Raw genomic sequence first — 15,982 nt, forward strand, 5'->3', positions numbered from 1 at the left:
TTGTCACAACAGGAGAGGGGGTACTACTGGCCTCTAGTGGGTGGAGGCCAGCGGTGCGGCCAAACATCCCGCAGGGCACGGGAAAGTTCCCCACAACCAAGAATTATGCAGACCACGCGGGCCTCTCCCTGTGGGTACTCAGGGCACACAGAGCTCCCCACCCCACCTCCACCTCCTACCCTGTCTACCTGCCTCCCTTCCCTCAGGCCAGTAAGAGATGTGGAGAGGGGCGCCAATCAGCTGGGTAAAAAGTATAATCTCCTTGCTTTAATCTGCACTTCCCTTGTCACAACTATTTTTTTCAGCTTTATTGAGATATAATTGACATATAACATTGCGTAGGTTTCAGGTGTAGAGTGTAGTGATTTGAAATGATCACCACTATAAGGTTAGTTAACACATCTATCACCTCATATAGTTATCCTGTGCGTGTGTGCGTGTGTGTATGTGTGTGTGGCGAGACCTTTAAGATCTATTCGCAGCAGTTGGCAAGTCTACAATACAGTATGATTAACTATAGTCACCATGCTGTCATTAGATGCCCCAAGCTTACTCATCTTATAACTGGAAGTCTGAGCATTTGATCACCTCCACCTACTCCCTCCTCCCCTCAGCCTCTGACAACCACCAATCTATTCTCTGTTTCTAGGAGTCTGGCTTTTTTTCCTTTTTCTTTTTCCTTTTTTAAAAGATTCTACATATAAATATGATCACACACTAGGGGCGCCTGGCTGGCTCAGTCAGTAGGGCATGTGACTCTTGATCTCAGGGTTTTAAGTTGGAGCCTTGCATTGGGTGTACAGGTTTCTTAAAAATAAAATCTTTAAAAATAAAAGTATGTAAGATCACACAGTGTTTTTTTCCTCTGACTTCCTTCCTATGACTTAGCATAATGCCTGTGAAGTCCATCCATGTTGCAAATGGCAGAATTTCCTTCCTTCAGCTGAATTATATACACACACGTATGTATGTATTATGTTTATGTATACATGTGTGTATATGTATATATGTGTGTATATATGTATATATATGTGTGTGTGTGTCTGTATACCACATATCCTTATCCATTCATTCATAGGTTACTACTTGGGTTGCTTCCATGCCTTGGCTATTGTAAATAATATGCAATAAACAGGAGGGTGAAGATAGCTCATCAAAACAGTGTTTTTATTTCCTTCAGATGAATACTCAGAAGTAGGATTGTTGGATCATATGGTAGTTGTATTTTCCTTCTCCTTCTTATTTTTTTATTTAAAATGTTTTGACATTTCTTTATTTATTTTGAGAGAGAGAGAACAAATGGAGAGGGGGAGGGGTAGAGAGAGAGGGAGAAAGAGAATCCCAATCTCTGCAGGGCTCAATCTCATGAGCCGCAAGGTCATGACCTGAGCTGAAATCAAGAGTTGGATGCTTAACCAACTGAGCCACACAGGAGCCCCTATTTTTTTGTTTGAGAGAGAGAGAGAGAGAGAGAGAAAATCCCAAGCAGGTTCCATGCTCAGCATGGAGCATGATATAGGGCTTGATTCCATGACCTGGGATCGTGACCTGAGCTGATATCAAGGCTTAGACACTCAGCCCACAGAACCATCCAGATGCCGCTGGCAGTTAAAACTTTTTTTCAATTTTTTGAGGACACCCTACACTATTTTCCAGACTAGCTGCACCAGTTTGCATTCCCACCAACAGTGCACAGTGTTCCCTTTCTTCCACATCCTCACCAGCATATATTTCTGGCTTTTTTTTTTTTTTTTTTTTTTTTACAAATAGCCATTCTAACAAGTGTGACGTGCTGCCTATATCTCATTGTGGTTTGGATTTGCATTTCTCTGATGATGCATGATGCTGAGCATCTTTTCATGTGTCCGTTGGCCCCTTGCTTACCACCTTTGGGAAAAAATGTTACAACTGAACTTGCATATCGTCAGGTGTTCATCTTTACTTTTAAATTAATGAAAAATTTATTCAATATGCATGCACATCATACAACATTCAAGAAGGGTGTTCTGTGAAAAGTCAGCCTCCTTTCTGTGTCTTGAAGCCCCGCTCTGTAGCCCCCCATCCAGAGGTCACATACAGACGCAGTGTCTGGTGTTTCCTTCCAGAGAGATTCAATGCACTTGTAAGTGCTCACATATATAACCTTTCTTTCTAGTTTTTCCACAAATCATAACATTTTCCACACTGTTTCCCACTTGGTTTTTGTTTTTTTTTTTTTAACCTGGAAAGTGGTTCATTCCACTAGACGCAGAACCATCTTCATTCTTGTTCATGATTTCACAGGGTCTCATCTGATAGAAATATTACAACTGGTTTAAACAGTTCCCTACCATTGGACACTTTGGTGGCTTCCAATTTACCGCCACAGTGCATGTTCTTGTGTATATGCACTTTCTCACGTAGAGGAATACATTTGTAAGTATTCTGCCAGAAGCAGAATAGCTAGGTCAAAGGGGAAGTGTATTTAACTCACCTAAGTGTGTAACCAAATTGCATTTGCATCAATTTGCTGATTATGTCATTTCATGATTGTAAAGAAACTACCTTATTTTTTAATTCACAGGAAAATATAATACAGTCATTATTTCTGATGATAAGGAACCAGGACCTTATGACCTCTGTGAGGCATAGTGAAGTAAGCCTTTTGTTTAAGGCACCCATGGAGTGGGTGGCGGAGCCAGAAATCAAACCTTGGCCTGTTTGGCTCCCTCCCCTGGGCCCGGGTCTTGTCACCAGGCAGGAGGCTGACACCCTGGAATGAGGAACTAGGTTCCGGCATAGCTCACAATGATGTCACGTGACAGGTGTCCAGCTAGAGGCTGGGAACAGCACCTGGGAACACAGGCCAGGGAGCACAGGACAGGTCATAGAGGTGGGAGGGGTGGGGGGCCACCCCCCACCCCCGGAGCAGCCAAAAGGGCTTCACAGAGGTGAGAGCTTTTAAGGTGAGGCCTGAGGTTTGAAAGAATACATTTTACTGGTGAAAAGGAGACAGGATGGCCCAGGCTCAGACTCTGGAGACAGACTGCCTGGATTTGAATCTTACACCTTTTTTTTTCTTTTTAAGAAAGTATTTCTTTTCTTATGTTTATTTATTTACTTTTGAGAGAGAGAGCAGGGAGAGGGGCAGAGAGAGGGGGAGACAGAGAATTCCAAGCAGGTTCCGTGCTGTCAGGGCTCAAACTCACAAATCCAGAGATCATGACCTGAGCCAAAATCAAGAGTCTGTGCTTAACCGACTGAGCCACCCAGGTGCCCCCTGAATTTTCCTTCTGCCACTTCCTGGCTGTGACCAGTCTGTTCATGTGTAAAATAAAGGATCTAAGTTCTAGGGCTGTGAGCCTGAAATGGCTTAAAGCATGTTAGAAAGAGAGAAAGAAAGAAAGAAAGAAAGAAAGAAAGAAAGAAAGAAAGGAAGGAAGGAAGGAAGGAAGGAAGGAAGGAAGGAAGGAAGAAAGAAAGAAAGAAAGAAAGAAAGAAAGAAAGAAAGAAAGAAACGGAAGGGTGCCTGGGTAGTTCAGTCGATTAAGCATCCGACTCTGGCTCAGGTCATGATCTCACGGTTTGTGAGTTTGAGCCCCGCATCGGGCTCTGCCTGCTGAAGCCTGCTTCAGATTTTATGTTTCCATCTCTCTCTGCCCCTCCCCTGCTCCCACTCTGTCTCTGTCCCTCTCAAAAATAAAAACAAACATGAAAGAAAGAAAGAAAGAAAGAAAGAAAGAAAGAAAGGGAAGCACCTGACACTTTGCAAGCATTCGAAAGCATCAGCCACATATTAGCAAATAACCCAGTCGGGTTTAAAGGTATTTTAACTGGTAATCTTTTTCTTCGTGTTGTTTAAAAGGTTTAGTTGGCAGATTGGTAATGATGGGGCCCATTTAGCTGAAGGTGACAGGAGATGAGATCAGAACAGCCTGTATCCAGGGACCACAGTCCCCGGCTTTGGTCATAGCCACGGAGTTCCCAGAAGTTTATGTGTTTGGGCCAAAAAAAAGAAAAAGGAAATGATTGTTTCAAAGTGTTGAAATGCAGTCATGCAAACGTAGGTTTTTCAGAGTTAACGTTTATTTAGCTTTTACTATGTGCCAAGCGCTGTTAAAAGCCTACCGTTTAAGCCTCTCAGCAAGCCTATCGGCTAAAGTACCATTGTTGACCCCACGTTACAGATGAGGGACCACTCACAGAGCTTTCTGCACCTGGCTTGGTGAGCTCGAGGCCTGTCACCTCTCTGAGGGTCGGCCTCTCTCAGTGGGCAACCGGGCCTAGAACCAAGTGGCTGTCTTCTCAGTCCCTGGGCTCTTTTGAGGTCTGTGGAAACACTCACCCCTCCTCAAGGCTGAACAGCTCTGGTCTCAGACCAGAGGGGGACAGAGGGGACAGGAGCCCTAATCTGGGGCTCCTAACCTGGGGCATGACACATTGCCTTGCATTTTTTTTTAAGCTGATTTATTCATTTTGAGAGAGAGAGAGAGAGGCCACAAGCGGGAGGAGCAGAGAGGGAGGGAGAGAGAGGGAATCCCAAGCAGGCTCCGCACTGTCGGCGCAGAGCCTGGCGTGGGGCTCAAACTCACGAACGGGGAGATCATGACCCGAGCTGAGACCAAGAGTCCAACGCTTGACCGTGTGAGCCACCTAAGAGCCCCTCCTTGCATTTTAGGGAGCAGTTCGACAGTGCCCTAGTGGAAATATTTACAGGCAGGTGCGTAGGGGTGGGGCAGGTTCAGGCTTTAGGCAGAGCCCAGAGTCCTTGGACCGACCTCTCTGGGAAACTACTGGAATCTTCAAAAGGACCTTATCCTTTAAGAGGTACTTACTTGGTGGAAATTAAATGTCTGTAGTCACAAGCGGCTATTGAACCCTTGAAATGTGGCTCATCCAGATTCACGGTGCTGTAAATAGAAAATCCATGTTGCATTTCAGAGGCGTAATTAGAAAAGTAAGATATCTCAATAATGTTTATGTGAATACCCTATTGAAATGATAATATCTTGGATATACAGGGGTAAATTGAAAATACTATGAAAATGAACATCACCTATTCCTTCTTTTTCCTTCTTTTAAGTGGCTACCAATAAACTTGAAATTATGTATGTGCTCACATATTTCTACTGGACGGCGCTGGTCCATAACGCTCCCCCATGCCCTCCCCCCCTCCCCTTCATGAGAAGCTGCGGCGGTGTCTGGTGAGGGCGCAGCAGCCAGAGGTGCCCACCGCCAGGCCTTCTTAATTTGAGACAACAGAAGGCTGGATGTCCCCGCGACCTAGGTGGGTCCGCTGCGCGCTGCCGCCCTCTAGCGGTTTCTCTTTCAACCTGTCCTTTTTAGTAGTGGGATTTTTTTTTCAATATAAAGTCATTTATTTTTAAATTATCAATAAACTAATCAACTTTACATTTAAAAAAATACAAATGACAAAAAAACCCACCTTCACTTGTGTTAAGCTAAGCCCCAGGCCTCAACAAAGGCCTGTGATTAGAGCTTGTCTGCCCTTGTTGCTGGAGTCAGTCCGACTTCATAGCCATGGGCAAGAGGGCATCCCCTTGGCTCTGAGTGCTAGGCAGTGACAGAGTAAGTAGCCTTTGCAAAGGAAGCCAAGGGGCAGTGCCTGGATTAGGGTGCCCTCCCTATCCTAAAAAGTCAAGGCTAAACTGTAAATCAGAGAGACCGGCAGACTGGGAATCTAAGGGGCTCACCACTGGGTCAGCACAGTCACTACCCTTGAAAATTACCCAGCTGTTGCTTCCTCCGACAAGAATTGAGAGAGACTAACAACCTGTCAAGCTCATTAAGCTGGTAGTGGATGAACGACTCAGTAATTCCGGATCTCCCCCCAATGATTCAGCCCAGGAGATAAGATTATCCCAAAGGCCACATGATTGATCTCAGAGTGCTGTGGGATGTTCTCAGGACAAGCCTCATCTTATCACACCTGTCTGCTAAGCAGAAAGACTTAATGGGGTCAGCTTAGTCCTCACCCCAAAGATCCATGATGGTCCCAGTACTCATCTGTAAAATAAGGTTCCTCAATGACACGGGAAGATATTTCTACTCTGATCCATTTGCAGATGAGCAAATGTCTCTTACCTAATTTTTATCCTAGCTCAAGGTTTTTGTTTTTCAGGTTTGTTTTTTTTGAGATCATAATATTCTCTGTTTTTAGTTTCCTACTTCCTGAGAGACACGAGCATATATGTACATACATCTCACACACATGATTATAAAAATACATCCGGAATACGTGAAATGAGTGGTGGTGTATTCGCACCAGTCTCGACCATTCCCAGAGCCTGAGACTCAAGCACCTTGTCCCTGGCCCAGTTTTAAGTGCCTGGTTATTTCTTGCCTCAAGGCAATGGCTTCATAAAGCATCACTCCAAGGGAGAACAGCCAGTTTCCAAGAGTCAGATATGGGAAACTAATATCCCATACCCTCAGCCTTTACAAATGGTAACCTCACATAACTGGGTCATCATGTTGAGTAAACATGAGACTACAACAGCTTCTAAGACCAAAATTACATCTGCCAGTTCCTCCTATTTTCAAGATGTAGGGACAAGAAATTGTAAAGGACTGAGATACTGCCAAGTGGAAGGCTCGAGTCAAGCCTTATTGATGTCACACATGGAAGAATCCCTTTGCTTTGTTAAAGACACCCCCCTAGAAAAGACATTGCAATTTCTGGAAGAAGAATACTCCATGAGGTAGAAAATACGGCACCTTGGGAAGGTTTTGAACAACAGGCTTTCCAAGGTGCAAGGCACCATTTGACACATTCAGAGGGAAGACAGAGAAGCTGGGTTGGTTTGCACAGTCCAGGAGAAGGCATGTCAGAGTTGGGGCAGGAGAAGGTTGTGAAGACAGCTCGGGGTTGTATCAGGTAGATCAGCTTCGTCCGGAATAAACTGTTTGCTGGGTCATGTCCAAGGGCGGTTACAAGGCAACAAAGGAACAGGTCCCACTCTCTCAGGAAGGTCATTCAAACTCCACTTCCATCTGAAGACAAGGATGGCCACACCAGGCTCCCGCTCTCTTGCGGTTCCTCTTTCAACCTGTCCTTTTTTGTGGTGGGATTGGGCTGGACCGGACTCGGGAGGCCGAAACTCTGTGGTCCCAAACCATTTATTCCACTCATGTACTATCCTCCTTTGATTTTAGGTTTTTTTTTTTTAATTTTTAAATGTTTATTTTTTTGAGAGAGAGAGACAGAGCATGAGAGAGGGAGGGGCAGAAAAAGAGGGAGACACAGAATCTGAAGCAGGCTCCAGGCTCTGAGCTGTCAGCACAGAGCCCGACGCGAGATCATGACCTGAGCCGAAGTTGGACGCTTAACTGGCTGAGCCACCCAGGTGCCCCTCATTTTAGTTTTGATTTTAATTCAAAGTCCCCATAAGGAAGGAATTTAAGAAATGTCATAGTCCCTAGTTACTACCCTCTCAACAGGTCTGCAGACAATTAGGGTATTACAGGTATCTCTTCTCCAACTGTGGCTTCTGGTTGGTGGAAAACTATCAATATTGCATAACTCTTTAAATTCCTGTATGTTAATAAGCAATTTTCTTGAGGGGGCTAGAGTTTTGGTCTTAGAAGGCAGTTTCCTTTGGTTGGCAAAATGGGTTGACAGCATGGCTAATAGGTTAAAGTGCATCGTGAGGATTTGGAGGCAAAAATGTATATAAAGTACTTAGCATAGCGCCAAGTGCATTATAAGCTCTCAATATGTGGAGATGTTGTATATAAAATTACTTGTTGAGGCTGCTGGGTAGCTCAGTCGATTGAGCCTCCGACCTCTGCTCAGGTCATGATCTCAGGGTTCGAGGTTTTGAGCCCCATGGAAGGCTCTCTGCTGTCAGCAAGGAGCCCACTTTGGATCCTCTGTCCCCCCCTCTCTGCCCCTCCTCTGCTTGTGCACATACTTTCTCTCTCAAAAATAATTAAAATTTTATTTAAAAATTTTTAATGTTTTATTCTATTTTTTGAGAGACAGAACAGGAGCAAGGGAGGAGCAGAGAGAGAGACAGAGAAACAGAATCCAAAGCAGGCTCCAGGCTCTGAGCTTTCAGCATGGAACCCGATGCAGGGCTCAAACCCATGAATGCAAGATGATGACCTGAATAGAAGTCCGATGCTCAGCCAACAGAGCCACCCAGGCACCTCAAAATAAATAAACATTAAAAAAAATATTTGTTCTTTATATAAGCAGCAATATTCTGAGTGTTGTCACTAGATGTTTATGCCCCTGCATGCTAGCACTTTATTTCAGAACTTTCTGGTTGGGTAAACAAGTGGTAATAGGAAGAAAGGATTTCAGTAGGTCACGGAGCCAGGAAAGCACCCAGCTGGCTTGGGGGTCTTCCTGGAAAACCACCCAGCTAAATAAATCCTGAGTCAGCTTGGCCAATGAGAGCAAGGAAGGTTGACGGGAAAAGGTCATGGACCCACTCCAAGGGAGCTCTGGATTTGTCAGGGCACATGAAGGCATTCACAGGGTTGTGCACAATAAAAACATAAGTTCAAAGAGAGAATGAAACAATATAAAATATGCAGCCATTCAAGAAGAACGTGTTTGTGTATTTTTTAAGTCAATAATGGTGGGTATCAAATCACTGTGGCACTCATATTCCTATGGATAATTTTATTTTATTTTTTTAAGTTTATTCACTTATTTTGGAAGCGAGAGTGTGCACGGGAGAGGCAGAGAGAGCGGGGGGGGGGGTGTGGAGAGAGACTCCCAAGCAGGCTCTGCACTGTCAATTCAAGGAGCCTAATGGGGGGCTCGAACTCACGAATCTGTGAGATCATGATCTGAGCAGAAATCAAGAGTCGGACACCCAACTGACTGAGCCACCCGGGCACCCCACCTATGGATAATTTTAAAAGAGTGGCTAACTTCTGTATTTTAAGGTGCTGACATTATGATAATACTGGAAATTATAGTCTTTGCAAGTTTATTTAAACTTACAGTGAAAAGTTCTACCTATGTTTAAGTTCTACAAAACTTGAAATGTACAAAGAATAACCCCATTCTTCACATTCTTGGAGGGAGAACGTGAGCACAAAATTTTGAAGACTAGGGTCTAGGCTGCCTACCCAGGAGTGGAATTGCTGAGGTTTGGGGACGCATGCTCAACACTCCTAAAGGATACTGAACTTTCCAAAGCGGCTGTGCTAATTGCTATTCCCCCAGCAGCACAGGGCAAACGCCATTGCTGCCAATCCTCCCAGTGCTTGATGACTGTTGTGGAAGTCTGCAACATTCAGGAAGCCGCTATGTCCTTTGTCTCCCTGGGAAAGTGCAAGGGTCAGCAGAGGTTGCTTGTAGCCAGAACTCCAGGCCTTCCGAGCCTGCAGGGTCAGAGCCTGGAGAACTAGATCAAATGGTTCTAATGGCTTCTCTCCACAAAAGCCAAAGTACCCATCCCTGAGAAAGAGCAGAGGCTCATAGCCAGCCCTGTCATACCCCAGGCCTGGCTCCTGCCCCTGAGCTGCTGCTGGCTACATGCCAGCGCTTGGCTCTTGCCTTCCCCCTTTGTGTCCGAGCTAACCAGCCGCCTGTTCGCACGGCCTTGCTCTGGGCAGGAAACTGGGCAGTTGGTAGCACTGGCTTGTTACCATCCCATTCCTGTCTTCCCAACGCCTCAGTGGAGTCAGAAAATTCAGTCCCTTATATGTGGGTTTCACGAGTCCAATCCTGGGGAGCCAACCACCTGCCTCCTGTTTGTGGAGCATGCCCACCTATACCTGGCTGTGTGCTCTCCCACATTCTCAGCCCCCTGCCTTTGACTACCCAAGATGCTCACTTGATTAGCGGACGGTGGAAGAAGTAAGAAGTACCCGCTGGGATGAGTCCCAGCCCCACGCCTTTCTGGGAAAAAGGTTGAGCAAAGCGCTGTAGTTGCAGACTATGGCCGCCAGAGGGCAAAGTAGACAAAGGTTTGGGAGAGCAGGTTTGGGAAAGGTGGAATTTCCGCGTTCTACAGTGAAACTAGGCAGTGTCTCTGGGTACCCCACTTGTGTTCCCCCTCCTCGAGCTGGGTTTGGTGACACCCTCTCAGAAAGGCTGTAGCTGGTCTTTCTTACCTGCCTGCCCTCCCCTTATTCGACCTTGCTATAGCTGTCCCCCGGCCCCACCTGTCCAGCCCAGATGCTGATCCCACGCCCTTGGAGGAAGCCTGATGATTTCTACTCCTTTCTGATGAAGGATCTGAGCTTCAGAAGGTTAATGAATTGCCTGAGATCACAAAGTTTGTAAGTGGCAGCACTGGGATATGGAACAGATCGAGGGGCTCCTGGATGGCTCAATCAGTTAAGTATCCGACTTCGGTTCAGGTCATGGTCTCATAGTTTGTGAGTTTGAGCCCCGCATCGGGCTCTGTGCTGAATGCTTGCTCAGAGCCTGGAGTCTGCTTCAGATTCTGTGTCTCCTTCTCTCTCTGCCCCTCCCCGCTCACACTCTGTCTCACTCTGTCTCTCAAAAATAAATTAATTAAAAAACAAAAATTAAAAAAAAAGAGAGAGAAAAGAAACAGACAGAGCCGGCTTCGTTATTTCCCCAATGCCCTGCCTCTGATCCAGCTTCCATCCGCTCGGCATCCTCCAGGCAGGGCCCCAGCGTCCTTCATGGCCCCCCTGCATTGTGGTGACAGTATTTGCCTGATGTTTCAGATGCACATCTGTCCGTGAGAATATATCTCACTGCCTAAGGAGAAATCTGGGGGGATGTGCCCCAATATGTTTATACTGCTTAACCAGAACAGCGTCGTTTTTATTTCCTTCTTTATTCTTTTCAACGTTTTTTATTAACGTATTTTATATTTTGAATCAGAAAAGAAAGCTATTTTCATAACGAGGGAGATCAGCCCCTTCATTCTGCCTCAAATGTCCACTGGTCTAGTAAATACCTAAGTGTCTTGTGAGCCTTAGCTCAAGGATTGGATCTCTGTGACATCTGTTTGAATATTCAGTCTCCTCAGTACTCTATTGTCCCCATCATGACACGTATGATGCTTATCACACTAATTTATCTGTATCCTCCACCTCATCCCCAGTTCTGAGCTAGGGTCCCCAGGACCTAGCATAAGCTGAGGATCCATGTAAATAACTAATGCTAATTGAGCACTACTATGTTCTGGGTGCTTAACTATGTACTAAGCACTTTGCCTCTATTAATGCATTTCATCTCACAATCATCCCATGAGGTTGAGGTGGGCTTACCCATATTTTCATCCATTTAATAGACGAGGAAATATATGCAGACATAATGTGCTTGAGGTCACATAAGCTAGTAAACGAGCAGAACAGGGGTATGTGCCCAGGCTGTCCGGCTCAAGCATGTGACCTTAAACACTATGCCACACTGAAGAAAACATGCTTGGAAAAGTTTGGCAGGATGAGAAAACCTGGAATTTCTCCAAAGTGTCATTCAGTCTGAGAAATGTTTTGCCTAACCCCAAAGGCAGGGATTTAAATCCATACCCCAACCTGCTGTGTGGATCTAGGGGCCACACAGGTAGTTTGCTCAGAAAAAAACGAACAGTGAGTTCACCTGTATGCATTCACCGGATCACGTGGGCCTCTGTTTATAGAAGAGAGAGAGCAAATGTATGTGGAAGAGGGGCTGTGACGGTCTTATTTCCTGGTGCTAGAGGGGCGGAACGATCCTGAATTCCCCCGATGGGTCTCTTCCACCCGTCTAGAGTGGACCTGGGCCAGAGTGGGGTCCTAGTGATGTGGAAAATGTTGGGGATTGGAGCCAGTGGTGAAGAAAGATTTCTTGAGATGTCTTCAGTGCAAAAAGCTGGTTTATTAAATCACGGAGACAGGACCCACGGGCAGAAAGAGCTGCATGGGGGGTGTGAGTGATGACTGACTGTATACCTTCAACTTGGGAGGAGGTTAGGGACAGCATAAGTCTCTAAGGAATTTTGGAATTAAGGTTTCCAGGACCTTGAGGAGGGTGGCTAGTGGTAGGAAAAGGTCATTTATTACTGACTAGTAAAACTTCAGTCATGAGATCCTTCAGATGTGTATCAGTGGGCTACAATCTTGGAGTATAGTTGCCAATATGTATGTTGGTGGGGGAGGGGTAGAGATAAAGGAAGTTTCCAAAGGAATTTTTATATGTTAAAATAGACTTACAGGATCCTGGGGGGTCGGGCTAAGATCACCTCTTGCCCTTAGCAAAGTGTCATCGTTGGGGCAGCTGAGCTCCTAGAGGAAGTCACTCTGCCTGTTCCAAGGACTTGTTGATTCACTGTAAGTTGTCAGGAAATTTAATTTTTTCTTCTGCCATTGTTTCCCACATTGTTAGGATTCAACTGAGCATGAAATTTAACTCTGAGCTTCTCAAGGCCCCAGGCAAACAGAGAAACAAGGTTGGTACGTAACACGCCACGTGAACTTTCTTCTGTTCTTTTAAGTTTGTGAGAAGTTACCGATGGCCCATGCTCTCCTAGCCATGGTACCCGATCCCAAGAAAACAAGAAGTCAGACCCACTGATCTCTGCATCAGAAAAGATTACAGCAGCACTGCCCGACAAAAACGTTAAGGGCTGCAGATGGGAGTCACATATGTAATCCCAGTTTTTCTTTTTATTTTATGTTTATTTATTATTTTTGAGAGAGAGCACGAGCAGGGGAGGGGCAGGGAGAGAGGGAGACACAGAATCCGAAGCAGCCTCCAGGCTCTGAGCTGTCAGCACCAGAGCCTGACACGGGGCTCGAACTCACAAACCGTGAGATCTTTTTTTTTTTTTTTTAAATAGTTTATTGTCAAGTTGGTTTCTATATAACACCCAGTGCTCATCCCCACAAGTGCCCTCCTCCATGCCCATCACTCCCCTTCCCCTCTCCCCCATACCCATCAGTGCTCAGTTTGTTCTCAGCATTCCAGAGTCTCTCATGGCACAAACCGTGAGATCTTGACCTGAGCTGAAGTTGACCACTTAACCGACTGAGCCACTGAAACAGCAAAAGAAACAGGTGTATTTAATTTTAATAGCATTTTTAAACTCAATATGTCTAAAATGTTATTGTCTCAACATATAATCAATATAAAAATTATTAATGAAAATTTCTTTTTTTATGTATGTACTTTGAAATCTGGTGTGTATTGTATACTTCTAGCACTGTTCACTCTGACCAGACACATCTCAAGTGTTTAGCAGCCCCATGAGGCCAGTGGCTACTGTATGGGACAGAATAGATTTATAATTTAAGAAAAGAAACTTTCCTTTACCTTAAACTCTCAGAAGAAAGGATCATGTATGGCATTTGGTGCTGGAGGCTGGGACATTCATACTGTTTCACAAATGGTCGTGTGATTAGAAATCTAAAACATGTGGCCCTTGCATTTTTTGTCTTTGTTATTTGTTTTTAAGTTCACGAGTAATGGATATATATTTATTATAAGGGAAGCAATAAAGTATATTGCCCCTTCACCTCCCTCAATACTGTTCCATCCCCAGAAGTAGGTTTAGTTCTCCATCAGGGGGTGGAGATCCTTCTATGTATTTACAGGCATACGTGTTTTATTTTATTGTACAAGATATTACACAGTCCATATTGCTCTGCAACTTGTTTTTCTGATGTAGCAGCATTTCTTGGTGCTCTATTCCCTTGTGCACCTCATTCTTTTTAATGACTACATAATATTCTGCAGTCATTTCCCTATGGCTTTTGGGCTGTTTTTAATTTATTTTTTCATTATTAGTAACACTGCTATAATGAGCATTCTTTATTTTATGTTTATTTATTTTTGAGAGCGGGGGAGGATGCAAGTGGGGGAGGGAGAGACAGAAAGAAAGAGAGAGAGAGAAAGAGACAGAGACAGAGAGAGAGAGACAGAGAGAGAGAGACAAAAAATCCCAAGCAGGCTCCCACACTGGCAGTGTGAGCCCAATGCCAAGCTCAGACTCACCAACCGTGAGATTATGACCTGAGCCAAAGTCAGACACTCAACCGACTGAGCCACCCAGGTGACCCATTATGAGCATTCTTGCAACTACCTCCATGGATATTTGCCAGGGCAAACCACAACCTTTAGTGTTCTGGAATTTCAGGACGGGTGCTTGCGTGGCACTCACAGAGCCCAGGCATGCCTGCATGTTGCCACAAGGCCATATGAGTTCTCCTGCCCACCCGCACCTGCCTCCTCCCAGTTCTGGGGACACTTCTGTGGCACGGCGGGCTCAACACAGTGAGCCTTGTCTACACTTTGGATGTCCTAGGGGAGACTGAGGCACCCTCAAAGTCCCTGCTTCTATTAGAATCCAGTGTATTGTGACCACTATTATTTTTGTGGGGTTATTTTGAGTAATACGATATCTTCTTATAATGGTCTTAGATAAAATGTAAGGCATCATGATAAAGACAAAGGCTTCCTTCGTGGGCTTCCTTCCGGAACCAGAGGGCAATACCCAGGCAGGCAGCCTCCTAGTGTCACCGAGGAAGGGCAGCAGATGAGCTACCATGGAGGCTCCAGGGCTGGATTTACCTCCAAGAACTTGCCATGGTCTGATGCTTACTTCTGAGTCTCCAGAGCTTGGTTCAGAAATGGCACTTGCAAACAAATTCATGTGAACCACACTACTAGGAAAGATCTAAAACCGGAACTCATGCATTGATTTGATTGCTCGTCAAATTTTTATTGACACGGGGCTTGAGCCAGACCATATGCCAAGCTCTGGTTGTAATGAACAAAACAGGCTTGGTCTTGATGGTCTAGTGGGACATAAGCAGGCCATTCCAACCCCATGAGATGAGGTGTTGTGGTTATGAGATCAACTAGGAGGAAGTGACGTATTTAGCATGGGGAAGGAAAGAGCCAGTAAAAGTATCACAGGAAAGAGAAGGCATGACTGCTAGAGCAAGGTCTCAAAGGAATAGAACTAAACTTGAACCAGAACACACGGGGTGGTTGACCTTGGGCAAGAAGAGAGTCTTTTTCCTAAGCAGGGAGGGATGGCCAAGGACACACACAATTATAGGATGGGTGAGAGGTAGTTCTTGCCTGTACGATCTACCGGGGGGACAAGGGGTTAGGAAGCAAGTTGATCACTGAGAGTGAGCGGGAGGCTCTGGTTTGGCAAAGGTTAGAACAGGCACCATGGGAGAATGAGGGGCATATCTGGATAAGGAAATATTCTGACCCCAGCATGCAAGGCTGCTCCTGTCCCACAGCACCCAGATCCTGTGTGAGGGCACAGGGAAGTCAGGTAGGCAGACTCACCAGGGTGGAGACTTTATCAGCCTGAATTCACAAGCCATTGAGCTGGATAAGCACAGGAGTGAGGAGCAGAGGGACATGACACACGGAGGAGGAAAGCATGATCCTGGGTTCCTCATCTCAGTGAGGTTTGTCACCAAGTGCCCACTGCTGGCATCAGAAACTGGGGTATCATTCTCAATTCCCCCTCAACCTCAGTCTATCACCAAGATACATAGATCCACAGCCTACCTATCTCTTTGGCCCATCCACTTCTTTTCATTTTCCCTGGTCTCTCTGCTCCACTACCCCCAGAACTCTGGTAATTCCGTGATTATAGGACAGATCTTTGCATCAGAGTCATTTCAGTGCTAGAGAAAAGCTAGATAGCTTCTAGGGCCAGACAATAAATGAGTGAAGCTGCCAGGGCCTGGGGGCACATTGGAAAGCCCTTTGCCATCTAACACGGAAGGAGAGTCTGCATGAGAAAATGTGGGCTCAGTATTTTGCTAGATCTATTTTTAAGAGAAGCCTAAAATAGTTTTACAGATAAATGTCCTGATTTTAAGTGTAGGCAAACTATTCAAATTTAAGATAAAACTGCTCCTCCTGAAACCAATATTGCTCTGTATGTTAACTAACTAAAATTTATATTAAAAAACACAAATAAAATGTAATGCATCTACAAAGAAAACCACCCTTCATCACGGAGAAACTTTTTCTTCTTTCTTTTCTTTTTATTGAATCTATACGATATGATGGGTGTTAGTTGAACCATCA

The sequence above is a fragment of the Hyaena hyaena genome, unplaced genomic scaffold, assembly GCF_003009895.1.
Source record: "Hyaena hyaena isolate Hyena2069 unplaced genomic scaffold, ASM300989v1 scaffold_34, whole genome shotgun sequence".
Taxonomy (NCBI): domain Eukaryota; kingdom Metazoa; phylum Chordata; class Mammalia; order Carnivora; family Hyaenidae; genus Hyaena; species Hyaena hyaena.